General features: G+C 34.3%; 1 long non-coding RNA gene across 1 annotated transcript; it reads left to right on the top strand.

Annotated features, from left to right (window-relative positions):
* Positions 1-1693: 1693 nt before the first annotated feature.
* On the top strand, positions 1694-3270 carry LOC129739025 (uncharacterized). Its single transcript, XR_008735723.1, has 3 exons — positions 1694-2460; positions 2521-2668; positions 3071-3270. It is a non-coding gene; the product is annotated as an uncharacterized LOC129739025 (long non-coding RNA).
* Positions 3271-4826: the final 1556 nt, after the last annotated feature.

Below are 4826 nucleotides of genomic sequence, written 5' to 3'. Positions count from 1 at the left end.
TTCCTATACAGCAGCGGTCGGGGAACCGGGGTAAATTACCCCAAATGGGGTAAAAGTGAAATTCTTGGGGGTAACAGTAAATAATTTGTGAGTAAAAGTGTATATTTTAATTTAGATATTTTATGAATTTTTGGGTTTATTTCGAAAGTAAAGAATTTAGCGACAGTTGTAGAAGTGGATATTTCCTCCTGAGGCATTCAAATAACACGCTTTGAGAGCTCGTTTACGGATACAATACATATACATACATACATTTGTCATTCAAACCACTCCCTTTCATATTTCTGAAAAACACAGAAATGATGTCAGAGCTTGGTTTAAAACTGCATTATTGGAGACAGAAAGTAGAACAGAACAAGAAAGCTTCTTTTTCAAGATTAGCTTTGCTTTTGGAAGATGATGAAAATATTACTAATTCAGACATCAATTGTAAGACATCTTGTCGAACTCAGAAAGCGGTTTTCTGATTATTTTCCAGATCTTGATAGGTACACGTACTGTCAGTTGGATTGCAGATCCTATTAATTGTGAAATTGCTGCGATACCAGAAGAACCTTCAGGTTTGGCAGAAGCAATTCTCGAACTTCAGTCTAATACGGAAGCACGCCTTCAATTTGAGACAAACCCAATCTGTCGTCTTTTTGCATGTCAAAAGCGGCAAAGGCTTTCAAAATTGCACATGAAGAGGCGGTTAAGAAATTACTGCCCTTTGAAACAACATATTTGTGCGAACAAGGCTTTCACACTCTAATTAACATTAAAACGAAGAACAGAAATCGATTAAACGCCGAAGACTGTATTCAAATCGCCCTTACATCAAAAAATCCCAATTTTGAAGCAATTATTTCGAACATGAAACAACATCATTTCTCCAAAACGTAGAAGATTGTTATATTTTTTTTCCTTTTTTTATAAAACTTTTTGTTTGTAAAACCATTATTTTTATTTTTATTACTACCTTCTATTATTAAAATGATATTTTTTTTATTATTTGTTACAGTATCCCAAATTTTTAACCCTCAATTGATTTTAATTGGTTATATGTCTTCTATTACTATTATCATCGTTATGTATTACAAGGTTTTTTATCAATCAACCTAATAAATGAGGTTTGAATTAATTTTTTTGTTATTGTTTTCTTTTCAAAATTATCATGGGGGTTATGGAGGGCATGATATGAAGATGATGAAAAAATTCGATTTCGTTTTTTTTGCTCTTCTTCCTGGGGTAATATTAACTTAAATAAAAATATTTCAGGGTAATGATTCAAAAAGTTCCCCGACCCCTGCTATACAGAGTAGTCTGTTGTACGGCAAAGGCGTACCACCACACTTTCATGCTTTCCAATAAAAAATGCCCTAGACTTACAGTTTCAACACCTATCCAAACTTTATCCTACGAAGCTCATCTGATGCTTGCCTATCCGCCTATTCTTCATTCCTTTACAGAAATTCTACCTAGCATTTTCATCTCGCCGCACGTGTCAATGAACATGATTAAATTAATGATTTTAACATCTCTGTTGCAATGTTGCCCATTCTTCGAGTTTGGCTCGAAAGTTACAAATCAAGTGATCAGTTTTGAAAAGGCGTAATCGTTTATTCATTAACAATTCAACTAATGCCGCCCTAAAATAGACGGGTTCAATTGCTAGATAAATCGAATAATGGTTAGTTTTGATTGGTCAACACTTTCTTTATTTTATAAGGATTTTTAATATTGGCTTTTTTCGGTGAGTGAAACAACGTTTTTTTTTTAATTTACGTAACATTTTGGAATACTTTTCTTCACCCATCATCAGATGTCCCCCAGATTAACCCGAAACGTTACGTAAGTGTAAAAATAAAGAAAGTTGTTTCACTCCCCGAGAAATGTCAATGAGTATAAACCGTTTAGAAAGTACCGGTGATAAATTTTTAATCATTCCTTTTTTTTTGCACTACTGATGCAGTCGAAATAACTAACAGTTTTACACGGAAAAATTGAGATACTCATTAAATGTATTGCTATTACACCTTCAAAATTACTAATTGACTGTTGTTCAAAATTTGTATACCCTTAATTCAGTTTTGGGTAATATTGGGTAGCCAATATACAGACGAAAACTAATACTCGGTTATTCAGCTCTGTATAAAAAGTTTGCTGTTGTTGGAAAGCTTTGGGCGGGGATGTCAAAGCAAACAAATTTTCCAAATTCGCTACCGGTTATCACAATGGTTTCAATTTTTCATCATTTTTGCGTTGAAATCATCATAAATATCTCACGAAAGGTATGTATTCTTATGATTCAACTTCATTGTTTGACCTTTACAATGATTTCAGGGATATTTTTCACACAGTTGCGGAAGAAGCCAACGGTCGTGTTTGAAACTGGCTGAAGTTTGGAAAATGGTTCATCGTTCTGATCTTTATTTAACGCTCCTTATGCTGTTCCGGAAAGTCGAAAGAATGCAACTGGAGGTACGAGATTTTCTAAAATGAATACGAGCCGCTTAACTAAAATTTTTATTTTCATTAAAGGATGAGCTTGATGCCTTCTCGCCCGGTTAAAATTATTTCCTCTGATCAAAACAGAGCCTATTTCTCTTCAAACCTTTTACCCGACGGGAGTGCTCTACGAAATACTGCAGTTGAAACGCCGCGGCCGTATTTTGTTCTTAAAGAATTGGTAAGTAGTATATTTTCTAAAGGAAAATGGTGGAAATTACGACGGCAAAGTACTCGACAGCAAAAGATTCTGAAGAAAAATCCCTTACGGGATTTCCCTGCGGGAAATTATCTCGAAGGATTATTCCTATTTGGTCGGAAATCTGAATTTTGGTTTTTCAGTTTAACCACTTCAACCTTAATATTTAACTGAGCTTTCAATTTCTGATCCCCGGTTAGAACAGTTCTGATTGATTCACCCTGATTTAGGTTTTGGGTTTACTGTTGTGACAATAATACATTTATTTTTAACTCCATTATATTATTTTTATTATAATTATTAAATCGACTTTAGTATTTCATGCTATGTATTATTTTCTCATTTCGAATTTAAATTTCTAACGTCATTCAATCATTCTTCCAGATATATTACACCCATGACTGGATCGCACAAAAGCAAATGCCGGACGATCGTGCCGGATGATGGAAAAGGTGGAACAAATCGACGACGATAACTCTACCAAGGAATCCCAACCGACGGTTAAACATAAGCGAGCCTTCAAGTATCACACGTTAGCTTGAAGGCACCGAAGCTATGGATCTGTTTTAATCGTTTAAATTATTGCCTTTGAGGATATAAATAAACATTTAATTCCTGAAAAAAAAGTTTTTTAATCGAAGAAATTCCTAACTTTACTTTTGCAGAGAAATTTCCAAAATGCATGGACATCCCCATGTCAAAATATACAGAATTGACTAACTGGCTGAAAGCTTTCGAATGAGTAAAAGCTTTTTGCTCACGCTCTGTGTAAAGCGCCCAAGCATAAAACTAAGTGGAGACACTTTTCTCGAATCTGTATGGATTTTTATACAGAACAGAGTAACTTTGTTTACCGTGTACAATAAATTTTTGCACTTCTTGAACGGTTATAATTAGGAACATTCTTGACGTTCAGTCTTTCCCATCAGAACTGATTCTAGATATCTAAAAGCAGGTTACTTTAACACGTTCGTCGCCAAGAGTGGGTGACGCAAAATACGTCTAAATTTGAAAAGTCAAAACACAAAATTGGAGATATATTTTTTATTCAAAATTATCTCGGATTGTAACCATATTCTTCTCCATTCTCTAGCCAAAATTTGGAGCCGAAACGATATTTCCTGTTGATGATATGGCCTTTCAAAGTTGGACATTTCTTGAGTGGGTGACGCTTGGCGACGAACGTGTTAAAGTATCACTTTTGCATTCCGTTGTCCAAAATTTAGCACTTCTAGCTTGAAGGGAATAGCGATTAACTTTTTAAAGATATTTTTCCATCATGCAACCGGACGAAAGTGTTACGAAACTTTAACAGCAATTTTCTTGAAACATGCAAAACAGTTCATACGACCTGTTCGAAACTGACCGAAATTTTGTTTTTTTTTTTCTCAGTTTGGTTTCGACCATGATGGCTCTAGATATGGTGATCTCATATGCCAAATCGCCATTCCGCCATATTGAAAAAAGTTTTGACAGCTGGCTGTAGTGTTTACGAAAAAAGGGGTCCAGGGATGCCAGGTGTTAGTGATAAAAAATCAGATGGCAAAAAAGTGTGTGTATGTGCAGAAGCCAATCGTAAACGAAAGATCAAAACATTTAAAACCGTACTGGGGTTTAGTTTATTTTATTATATTTAAATTGAGTTTTCGGAAAAAAGCAATGATATGAGTATATTCAATGAATGAATATGTATTCTAAACACTTTTTTTTAAAATAAAATTACAATTGTAATTGTATTAATACAGTTCGGTCTATCCGTATGTTCCGAAAAAGAAAAACTTTTCATTGACCGTTATGATAGAAAGGATCTTAAAGGGTGAAACAAACAACTAAAACCCTAAACCGGATGTTGCTTGCTCCTTATATATTCTTTTTAACCTTATCCAAAGAGCTATTTTGTTTCCCTTTAATCGAAAAGTGTTGGATGAAAATAAACGTAAATCGGTTCTGCTAAAGGAATGCTATAAATTCTGCTATTGATAATTTTCATGATTAAATGATAAACGATTTTATGATTCGAAATTTTATTTTCAAATAACTGTTGCATCATGTAAATACTGCTTAAGCCTTTTTTAATATTAACATATTCAGTTAATCTACCTTCACCACCACCCACGAGCGGCGCTGAGCTGGAGCTTTG

The sequence above is a fragment of the Uranotaenia lowii genome, chromosome 1 (genome assembly GCF_029784155.1).
Source record: "Uranotaenia lowii strain MFRU-FL chromosome 1, ASM2978415v1, whole genome shotgun sequence".
Taxonomy (NCBI): domain Eukaryota; kingdom Metazoa; phylum Arthropoda; class Insecta; order Diptera; family Culicidae; genus Uranotaenia; species Uranotaenia lowii.
This window is presented reverse-complemented; position numbering and strand designations above follow the sequence as displayed.